Source organism: Papaver somniferum, unplaced genomic scaffold (genome assembly GCF_003573695.1).
Source record: "Papaver somniferum cultivar HN1 unplaced genomic scaffold, ASM357369v1 unplaced-scaffold_65, whole genome shotgun sequence".
Classification (NCBI taxonomy): Eukaryota; Viridiplantae; Streptophyta; class Magnoliopsida; order Ranunculales; family Papaveraceae; genus Papaver; species Papaver somniferum.
In genome coordinates, this window is record NW_020649304.1 from 3,308,241 (window position 1) to 3,320,440 (window position 12,200).

The 12,200-nt window shown below is 33.7% G+C and overlaps 1 long non-coding RNA gene across 8 annotated transcripts; it reads right to left on the bottom strand.

Annotated features, from left to right (window-relative positions):
• Positions 1-5,427: 5,427 nt before the first annotated feature.
• On the bottom strand, positions 5,428-9,672 carry LOC113343778. Of its 8 annotated transcripts, XR_003357404.1 has the most exons (7): positions 9,360-9,672; positions 8,751-8,764; positions 8,556-8,658; positions 7,780-7,897; positions 7,495-7,617; positions 6,641-7,380; positions 5,428-6,376 (listed from the first exon to the last, which is right to left on the bottom strand). It is a non-coding gene; the product is annotated as an uncharacterized LOC113343778 (long non-coding RNA). The 8 variants fall into 8 exon arrangements; XR_003357400.1 differs by having other exon boundaries at positions 8,556-8,764; XR_003357402.1 differs by lacking the exon at positions 8,751-8,764 and having other exon boundaries at positions 9,360-9,670.
• Positions 9,673-12,200: the final 2,528 nt, after the last annotated feature.

Sequence of the window (12,200 nt, forward strand, 5' to 3'; positions counted from 1 at the left end):
CCTCTTCTGATTTGTTTACCTGGAACTCTTGACAACTTGTCAGTACAATGAATGTCAATATTTGATAGGGTAAGCATGACTCAGTTTTTCTAGGGTAAAAAAAATTATAGATTGATCTAGTTGTTTTGGCTGTGAATTAGCTCCTAGCCTTTAGTTTGTAATTTAAGAATAATTGTATATCATAGGGTTATTCAATTTGTGAGCATTTTTATCTTTAATAGTAGTAAGCACAGAGAATCGGTAAACTTACCCTTGTTCATTCAACTTTCCAGGCGTTTAAGAAGATGCTGAAATCAAGGGTAGTTGTCGGTCAGCTTTGTGAAGATACATAGGTATCAATACCACATGCATTACTACCATCACCAATCTCACTAACACCTGCATTACTATAATAATTAACAATATTACATCCCGACGCCGAATATTACATGACCTGTAGGATTACCAATTAGCCAATCATGAACCTCCTAAAAAACTTGCAACGGTGACTTGTTAACAATGATAGTCTCATTTCCTCTAAATTTTCGTTGCAAATTTGTAACATAGATTATAATCCACATCTCTGAATTTCCTGTTATTGATTTTTCCATGATAATATCTTGTTCTTTCTGCTATTTGATACACAACCAAAGCTCTAAAGTTGAAAAAGGCCAACTACGAAAAGAGTCAAAACCAATCTAATTAAGCTCTTAACTACGTTATCTACTTTTATACACAACTTTGTTGAAATGACTCAGAGATTGGGAACTAATTTGTTCTAACAACGAAACCAAGTATTAATTCCACACACACACAAAAAAAAAAAAAAAAACCTAACTTACTCCAGCTCCTTATTCTTGCTAGACAATAGAAGAGATATATAATTAAATGAGGAATCTGAGTTGGTATATAATTCTTTTTCTCCATTTATGTTTTCTATGCTTTCCACCTAGTCTTATTAGTACAGTTACAGTGCCTGGCAGAGGTCTACAATGGTTTGTAATGTTATCCCACTTCTTTTTTTTTAAATGTAGTTGTGTTTACGTTGTTCTCACCTAGTCTTATTAGTATTGCGCTCCGGAAGTGCCGGAACTTATATAAAGTATTACAAATATGTGATAAATACTGGTACTGCAAGCTTCTGTTATCTATTCCATTATTTATTCTTCAATACGTTCATTCTTGAATTTAATTAATACAACCATGTTTCCTATATTGTATTGCTAAATATCAAATCATCTCGAGAAACTATATCCTGTTATGGTGAATATTGCTTTTCCACCTCGGTAATCTTATTGTTGTTGGAAGAACTGACCCTTTAACTTGATAAACAATTACTCAGAGATGAATATACCGTGTTACATCCATAGTTCACTAACATGATGATAACTTCATTACCCCAGCTTATATTAAATGTGATAAGGGCTGGTTGCAGCGACCAATTGGATCTCAACTGAATTGCGACAAAGGGTGGTCTAAGATGTTGGGATCATACCTGCATCTATATAACATAGTTGTTAAGCAAAATTGTACCACAGTATGGTCAAAGATGCAGCTGAACTCCGGAAACTATGGTAAACAATAATATTATACTAAGCTAAATTTTCAAGGAACTGATTGACCCGATAATCTGTAATAAGCACCGCTTGAAAAAAAAGGTTATTTGATTTTACATAAACATTGTTATTATAAAAGCCGCACTTCATGTTTATGAGGAAGAGCATTAATAATCTTAGAAAAAGATAAAATAGATTATAACCCGGAGTAATGCCAAAAAAATCCATAGAACAATAACCCAAAACATTCTAACTTTAAAAAATTAAAAAAATGTAACTAAACCTTAACGTAGAATCTTGTTGATGCCTATGTAGTACAGTGGTAAAGTTACTGGGTGATGATACCACTGACCTGAGTTCGAAACTTCCCAGCACCAAAATTCTTTACCGATCAAAAAAAAACATAAATGTTGAATCTAGTACTGAAAAAAGTAATCAAATTTCCTAAAAATCCTATTTAAAAAAAATATTGCTATAACTAAATGAATCTATCATTTCTTCATATAATTTTTTCTGGAAATCATTGGCCGCCTACTCTTCATCATCGGAGTCTATTTACTTTTTTCCAGTTTGCGTCGAGTCTTTTTGGGTATTTTGGATGCTTTGCTTCCTTGTAGTTACTTAACGCATGTTTTATACCCCATCCTTGTCATTGTCTTTGGTAATATGTGTAACACTTCTTTCGCGTCCTGAACCCTATAGAGAAAGAGATCTTTGCATGTAAACACTGATTCATATATGAAACAAAACAATGTTTTAGTACCAATCACTTGCAAAAAAAAATTTTATTTATGTACTATGTATCAGCATCTTAATCCTCTAATTCGGGCTTTGTTTTGAATACTTTTTAGACCATAGTACAACACAAATTGGTTATTTATATTGTACTCCTGGATTACCAATTTGAAAACAAAGGTGTGGTCCTTGATTTAGTTGAACCACCCGTGTGCCTTTTATGCCTTGTTAATCGGCATTCAGAAATAAATAATATGTTGAGCATGCGTTCACAGTACATCCATCTACGATCAAGTTTATTGTCCATACTATTATGTGGTTACCTCATCGCATGTTCCATGAAATCTACATATTCTTTGGCAGTGCATTTCAACAATTTCTTTGTTGTTTTTCCTATCACTGTGAATACTGTTGTATCTATGTCATCCTTTACATCCAAATTTAATTTGTCCCTGTGTATATTCTAAGGCGTTAGTAAGTCTCGCTGTATTTTCCATCTATTTATTTAAAATTGTCGTTCATTCTCACCATGGTGTATTATCTTCAAATTTGTTTTTGCAATTGTCACACCAAAGTTCCTTGTCTTCTTCGTAATCAACCTTTATTATATTTGTTGCATGCCATGTAGTACCATTATCTGTTATCAACCATTAAGTCGCCTCGCAGGAGAATGTTTTACCCTGCTATTTACTCGAAGAACCACACATTTAGCTATGTTTTATCCTGGAAGGTAAGTATTTAACCAAATATACGCTTACCATATTTTAACTGTATTATATCATGTTTGTTGCTTCTTGTATGGTCTTTCTATCTTCGTTCGGATCATCCGGTTCTGGCGAGCCAATTAGTGATTCCATTTTCTCCTAATTTAAGCCTGCATAAATTAGTTTTGTTGTTTTAGTACGTAACAAAAGTCAATTGATTCTTAATTTTTCTGTGCACTTACTTTTTCTTAAATTCATCGTTTTCTGGAATATCCAGATTGATCAATACTGTAGAGGTAGTGGTAGTAGCTAATGTAAGTGTACTTGTTCCAAGGTATATTTTTTTGTTAAGGGAATAAATAAATGCTGATGTCAGAGCATGTTGTGGTTGATTAATAATGGACCACTAACCTCGGAATTCTATTACAAACGTTCTAGTGATAATAACAATTATCAGAGTACTCTTGTGTTGTTCCTTTACAATACCCTCTTATACGGATTTGCATCATTCTCTTCATACAGTTACCTTCATGGAGTGTGCAATCATTCAACAGAAGTATAAGCGCCGTTTAGTACATGCAGAAAGACAGAGTCCCCTATTTCATTCCAGACCACTTTTCATGTAGTTGTATCCGGTAGTTAGTAGTCTATATGGTTCTGCTTTCCGATATATGTTTTTGGTATATATTAGATCATGATAGATTTATTTATCTGATTAAACCATTCAAAAATATCACACTTGGAAACACCTCACATGTTTCAGCTAATGGGGATATTCAGGATAACCAATGCAATTAAGCTAATGGCTAACACATAACAATTTAACAACCTGCACATGGACAGATAGAACGAAAATCAGTACATAAAGGTCACAGAAACTAATATAATTAATGGAGTTATTGTTGCATTTTTTAGATCGTTTTTTTTAATATGAATAAATAATCTATATTGCAATGCAACTTCGTTATGTACAAACATTCAAGTTAATAACTCTCTAGTTTATATAAAATTATCTTTACATTTATGAAATTTGGTGTAAAATGACTCACTTGTGACCTGGTTTTTCATGAAACTAATGTCACATTGAATTTCATCTTGGGTTTTTCGTAATATCAGAAGAGTTATTAGTGTTTTGATGTTTCATATTGCAATAAAAAACTATTCAAACCACACTTTCCTCTTCAACTTCCATATCATCACTTTCCTTTTCAACTTCCATATAATCACTTTCCTGACACTCTCAATGGTTTCCTCGTCAGTCAACAAATCCGAAAATTTCTTCTCTGAGGGTAGTTTAAAAAGTATTCATCTCAATTCATTCCATTTATAACATGCAACTAATATCATAGTCCTACTTTATTTTAATAAGTAATTTATTTATTATTATTGACTACCTAATAGATTACTAATTAATAGTTGTTATTTTATCGATTACCTAATACCTTAGTAGATAGACAAATTTTGACCGTGCGAAAGAAAAAAACAACTACTATTTTATACTTTATGAGGATATATTATACTAACTCTGTTTCAGGAAAAGTAACATTTTTCTAAAAACGGAGGGAACATGTGTATAACTAAAAAATAACGATCATGTACAACGACAGCGTATAGTGTTGTTGTCATCATTTGTATATGCACCATACTCTGAGGAAGTGTTTCACAGTTTGATTTAATGGAAGTCTAGAAATATAGAAATTTACTATTGAGATAGCCTGTCTCATTTTATTAGTCCATCTGTTCCATTTTAATCTCTGTTGAAAAAGTAGAAAAATCAAGGAAATTTAAGAATTTTCCAGAACTACACATTTTTAATGGTATACTATTACCAAAATTAAAAAAGAACCTTTTATTGTCGAATTTACATGAAATTAGTAACTTTACCTTTAATAGGTAAGGAAAAGAATTAGATACCTAAATTTTTTGAAAACTTAAAAAAGAATCCTCAATTGTTTTCTATTTATGCACATACTTCTAATGATTTCAAACCGGGTCTCATTGAAATGAATCTATCTATAATTACAGAGAGTTTGATGGAAAAATCACTACAAAAAAAGCTCGTAATATTTTTGGTACTAACAAAAAATAGTACTACCCCCAAAATGCTTTACATTGTGCAGTCACTAGATTAATGCCGTACACACTCTTAACTCTGTCAAGGAAACCCCGTAACAACTCTATTTTTGGTTAGTTTTACAAGCACCTAGCGTATTTGAATATTATCAGTTGTGTCCCAATTTTCAAGTCCAAAGAGAAAACAACCCTTCATGCTTACAGTTAATAACGATCCATGGCTCAAGTATTCATAATCGGTAACAGACGCGACTTTAATGCGACTTTAATCACTCACCGATTCAGCAAATGCTAATGCAAGTAACATGGGCAACATTCTACTCAAATATGCAAGTGGAAGCACAAAAGAATGCGATTCTTATCGACGATAAACAAAGAAATAAAACCAAAATTTGTCAAAATTTTCATCAAATACAAACATGGAACAACAAAAGAAAGAATCCCAGTGAAGGCAGAATTCACTCATGATAATAAGAGAAAATCCAAATGTATGGCCTAATACGAAAGAAATGAAACTTAACTTCAAATAAGAAAACACCCACATTGTATAAATTCCTTCTTTTATTGATGATGACATAATAAGGCAGTCAGTCATAAAATGGCAACCAATGGTTACTCACTGTTCTCCCTTGGGATATGAACAAGTATGTGGTCTGCTTGTCCCAACCTGGTGAAGCAGATTCAAATTGGATACGAAGTTATCAATCTGCTTTGGAGTAACATGTCAACTATTAACTCCAACAATGGCATTTTCATAACAACCCCTTCAAACAACAGCCATTACAGAATTTTTTTGGAGAGAGCTTCCTTTTCCGTATACAGATTTCTGCATTTTCTCACGGGCTTCCTAAAGATGATTACCATCTTCAATATCAAAGGTAACATTACCTAAAAAATAATTTATTCAAGTATATGAGAGAATCAGATATATACATGGCAGACTCATTCATTGAAAGGGCAAAGATCCAGGTCCAACTATTCCTAAGCATCCAAAATATTCATACTTGAAGTCGAACCGTTAGTATTTAAAGTTAAATGTCAGCGGCTTGACCTGATTAGTTCAAATGATTGACACACATACCTTTACTGCATCAACATATTTTTTTTCTTCATATCCACAGCACAGTGCAGGTACGTACACTTTGGCATAAATGTAACAAAAGCACCCCGTCGTGTCTGCAATCCCATTACAGCAATAACATGCACAACATATCTAAGCCTTGTGAGCTGTGAAATTCTGCAACTCTGTCATTACTCTGGTCAAAAGTAACATCGAAATCAGCTAGCACATTGGATCCCGGCGAACCTCCACCATAAACCTCAATGTTTCTGCATCAGTCACAAAAGAGTAGATAAACTTGCAATTTCAGAATCAGGAAATAAAAAACTTGATTGATGTAATCATGACAAAGTGACCTACAGAATAGTAGAAACATTTCTAGATTTTTTTTTAAAGAAGACTTATTTTTTAATCTGATGTAAAAATGTTAGATCCTTACATACCTAGATATACTTCGAAATAAATCAACCACATAATTATTTTTTTTTAATTCAAACACATAACATAACATAACATGGTTTTTGCAAACTTACTCTAGTGATTTTCCCTTTGGTTTTCAACGATTTCACTCTGGTATTAGCAAACAACTGAATCACGACCTAGTTGACTTGGTATTAGCAACCACATACACAATGATTAGTCTCTCTCTCTTAGAGATGCAAATCGTTGGAAAGCTATCTCCAAATTCCCAAATTGGAATCAAGAAACTAATTTTTTGGGGGGAGAATTCTGATGTAGCTTGGAAAACTGAGAGTCGAAACTAATTTCAGGAAATCAAAAGATGTTGAAGTATTTCCTGCCCCTCTAACAACCTGGCACCTCCATACAGTATCAGGTTCTATTAGGAAGTAATGTCTATATAATGATCTGGTACCTCCATCAAATGAGTTTGATGTCCCTTGCATGCTTCAGAATAGCAGCAGAACCTGAGGACATGGTAGGTCTCAACCGGTAATTTAATGTTCTCTTCCACAAAAATTCATTGGAAGGGAATTTGGAGATTCCCATCTGCTATGCCAAGGGATTGACGCGTGAACGTCAGTGGTTATACCTCTTCCTTCTAGATTAGTACAACTGTTAGTTGTGGAGGGACTATTTAATCCTTTTAGAATATTGAGATGCAGGTGAAACTTTATCTAAAAGTAGATGGTGAACTGCTTGGCAACATCTGAGGTGATATGTTGTCATTAACCATGTATACTTTCAGTTATGCTTTATATTTCGCAGCTCTCTCTGTAATAGCAAATTCATCATAAAATGGATCCATTTCTCTCTGCAATAACAATTTCAATTATAAAATCATTGATAATGAATCTAAAAACAAACGCAAAACTGAAGAATGATAAGAATGATTGATGTAAACCAAGGCATGCCTGCAAAAACCTACGATCTTCAAGCCATTGTCTTACATGCATCACATTTCCATTCATTAGCTATCACAAACTACAACCTAATTGTTGTGACCTTACAGGCATCACTGCACTGTGACTGTCAATGGTTTCCTCTCCTCCTAAGAAAATCATAAACAAACTAATATTTAGATAAATGCATATATCACAACAGAACATATTTTAAAGTATCTAAAGAAAAACTGAGGGCCCAAGGAAACAAATATCCATATGGAAAAGCACTTTACATTCATCTCTTGAGCTATCAGTTGGTAGTTTCTCACCTTATTTGCAGGTGCTTCACTGGCAAGATCAACTTCTACCAGATCCAGTAAAGTTTGGTCTACTTTTCGTCCTCAGCAACCTTTTGGGATTCATTTTTTCCAAGATCATATTCTCTTCCTAGTAAGAAATCAAGAGATGATTAGGATTCCCACAAATTATACCATAAAGGATGTATAAATACAAAATCGATCGATTTGCACAAATAAACGGCCGATGAATCATTCACCGTGGAGGACTTTGGCAAGGCAACCTGGACGGTTCTCTCAGCTCTAAGTAGGACTGTTTTCTTTTGATTTTGTAAGGCCATCTAGTAAGAATTCTATTTACTCAAGAATATATTCCTAAGAAATTTTTTACTGTAAGATCAAATTAATTTTTTAAGGCAAATCTCGTAAGAACTCTATTTGGTTATTTGCTTAAGAATATATTCCTACGAAAGATCAAAATAAAGTTGAACAAATAAAACAAATTTTATTTCTTTTTCATCGTCTTCTCTCTATAAGGAGATTTCATGGGTAAATAGTTGTAAATTGGTGGTTCCATAAATAGAATAACCAATAATCAAGATGAAGAAAGTAGAGGAACAAATTAATGGACAATTTTCACACACCAATCAAAAAAAGAACACACAAATCACTGATGTGAGGGAATAAATTGCCGAAAACGTTTAATTGGCCCACGAATCAAGAAGAATCTTTACATCTGTAGATTCAAAGAGCCGGAGGCAAACCAAAAAGAAAAAAGATAACCTTTAATCAGAGATATAGAATTATACCTTCAACATGGTCACTGACACCAATTCGCCTCTGTGATTTCTGATCTGAGTGATTGGAAGTGAGATTGCGGCATTTTCAATGATCGCCTGCAGTGATCATTCTCTGAAATTGAAGAAGAAGAAGACAATGAAGAAACTGAAGAAGACGAAGAAGAATTTGAAGGGTAAATAACCTTGTACATAGAGATTGTATACCAAATCTCTCAAACCTGTCCAGGAATTCAAATAATTAAACACGATTCTAAAATTGACATATTCATAACAGTGCTGTTAATCATTCAGGTTAAATTGAATCAAAAACATATGGCAGAAGAGTGTATCATCGACAGAACCAACTGATTCTGAAAGGCTATTTCGATTATCTGAAAGTAGATGGTGAGTTTAGCTGATTTGAGTGAGGATGAATAGGGACTTATGGACTAATTAAGTAACCCTACTCGCCAATAGTTGCAGAAAGGATGAATCCCTGGAAGTGTTGAACTAATTAGGAATCCTTTTTATATTCCTAAGAACATACAATCTGTCTATGAAAAATCACTGTTAAGAATAGGTCAATGAGAAACACAAAATAAAAAATCGAAACAAATCCAGAATCTCATGAATAGCTACAGAAATCTGTAGGCGATCATTCTATAACTTAGGGTTTTAATTGACCCAATTCTCTGGTTTATTCCAAAAAAAAAAATAATCAAAAGAACCCCCCCCCCCCCCAATTTAACCAAATACCCTTAAAATTAGGATTAGAGTTTTAGTTTGGCACTGTGAAGTAAATATCATGTACATTACAAAAGATGAAGAAATCACCTTGCCATTAACGATGTTGATACATACGAATCAAACTGACAAAAAAATAAGTATTCTGCTCGAAGTGGTTTCCCAGAGGCAAAAGAGAGAAAAGTGGGTGCAGAAAAATCTTGAGAAAATAACGTTTTATCTTCCGGTAAGTTTATTCGAACTTTCCCAGCCGTCCAAGCAAGAACTCCGTCCGGAGCTTCCCAACGGCCGGATCAGGGTCTCCATTGAATGACGTGCGTCTGATAACCCTGGCTATCATTGAGACAAATCTCGTACCTTTCTATAACAATGATTATTTAAATTTTTCTAACTTAACACTTTTTTTTTTCATAATCTTTCGTACGCTTTTTCATTTCAAGCTCATGTTTATGCAATTCATTTTTAGATTCAAATGACTAAAAAGGTTTAGATCATCCCCAAATATCAGTGTTGTTTTGTTACTCTAGATCCTGCAAGAAGTTCTCCAATTCACAAACAAATTTCAAAAAGAATATATACCTCTTGCATTGTATTTTTTTAAGCACCCACATTGATGCTTGTGAGTTTCAAACTCAGGTCGTCGGTGTTATCATCCAATAACTTTACCATTGTACTACAATCATCACCCAATAATTTAACCATTATATTATAGTCACACATTCATACCTCTTGTGTTTCCATTACATGACTAAGCAAGTTTTCCAGGTCCTCCCACCAATATTTTGGCCTCGTCTAACTTGGTTGGATTTTTCTTAGATTTATCTAGCTTTGTTGTTCTTTTTTGGCTTCGCTAACTTAAAGGGCGTGTAAATAATTTTGTTCAAACCCTGCGATAAATTCATAAGTCGCGCGATCCAGACCCATATATAAATCTCAGAAGAAAATGGTTCCCTTCCTTCATCGAGTATTAATATTCCACTCATGTCACCGATTAAAATTTTTTTTATTCCATTCATGTGTTGACATTCTCGTTTATTGAAAATTATTGTGGACCCTTTCTTTCTAGAGCTCTTTTATCTAGACTACAACCAAGACTAGTACATATACTTGAAACATTGTATTATCGGATATGAATACAAAATAATCTTGACAGGGCATCATCACCTTCAAAGGGAATTGCATTTTTCCACGAAAGGTTGGTTTTTTTCTTGGATGATCTGGTCAATATCTCGTCAATCCAGTACATGGTCACACAGAAAGAGCACGCAATGTCCATTTTTCTAAGATGATACACATAGATAAGTGAAAGTTCTTTTTTATAATGCTTTGTGTACCCACATCGTCTTCTACATCTGACGTACCACAAAATTTATTTGAACTATCGGACATGAACATTTAGGCAGCAATTATTCTGTACATAGACAGAAATACATACAATCGATAACAGATATACGTATAATCACATCTAAGAACACAAATCCAAGTAACAATTCAGTATAGAAATTAGGTTTGTATATATATAACCCAAACCGCTGTCCACTGAACCCGCATATGCTCCTAAACAATCAAATCGTTAGGATGGCTGCTTGAACTCCCAGCTTCTTAACATGTAGTCGGATGGCTATTCTTTTGGATCATGGATCTATAAACATGACAAAGCCCATAAATATAGTCAATCGGATTCTTGCCGAGTTTTTTGGGATAATACTTTTACATGAATTCTTTAAATTAACACATACATATATGTTAGGAACTTTGTAAATTTTGATGAATTGTGTCAAGGGCATAAAATCCAATACCTCAGTGGAAAACCACATAAAATATTAACATCTACATTTAAAACTGTAAATTAGTGCACGGTGAGTACTTCGTCCGAGGCCACATTTACTTTTTGCAGAGCATCCTCTGGACAAAATGCTTGTTGGGCTACTCTTCGATTTTAGTCGAACGGAAAACATAATATTTTAAGGTTATTGGCAAGAATTTAGTGCAAACACCACGATACAGAGATACAACACAAATTCCATGAGTCTTATACATTTTCACCATGTGTTGTTACTCCAAACTAAATTCATCCACTCGACTAATGCACTTGAGCCGTAGAAGATTATGTATAATGATTACATATCACGTCGGATAGGCTATTAAATAATTTGACTAATGAAACGGAGAAGCAATCTACCCCTGTTCTCGAGAAATTTATTAGATAATTGTACATCAAGTTAGCTTATGTAGTTCCTGCATTGTTGTAGTTCTCGACCCTCCCCTGCTTCTTTATGTCGTCGTGCTTCTTTTTCACGACGTGCTCTTTGGGCAGATGACATCCCTACAAGATCACATTGTCACATAATACTATACTGCACATGGACATCAATTACATAATTAACAACACATATCTATATTATAAAAAAGAAAAATCATAGTCCTTCTGTTCCCAATATATAGGCGAGAAGTGAGTTTCTCTTACAATAAGATTTTTTTTTTTTTTATTTCATACATATCCATCTTATTTCTTGTTTTACCATTTATACAATTTCTAACATTGGAAACATTAACGCAATTGTAGTGATAACTACCTATAATAAACAAGGATAATATAAAGAAAAATCCATGTTAGAATCGAAACTCCGTCTATCTTATAGGATTATAAAATTTTGAAACTCCGTTTTTATAATAGGGACTGAGGGAGTACATTATATTAACAAAGTCTAATAAGACACTGTGGATATTGGTGCTCCTCTACCACAAAACATGCATAAGAATGCTATCTATGGTACCCATCACTCCCAACATGTCATTATTTGCATTTTCTCTCGCGATATTTCCGTTGTCACATTATTCATTAGTGGCATTTACGCTAAAATAATCTGGAGCAAAGCAGTACATCTACCTAAGAAATAAAACAGACAGGAAAAACACATATACGTCAAA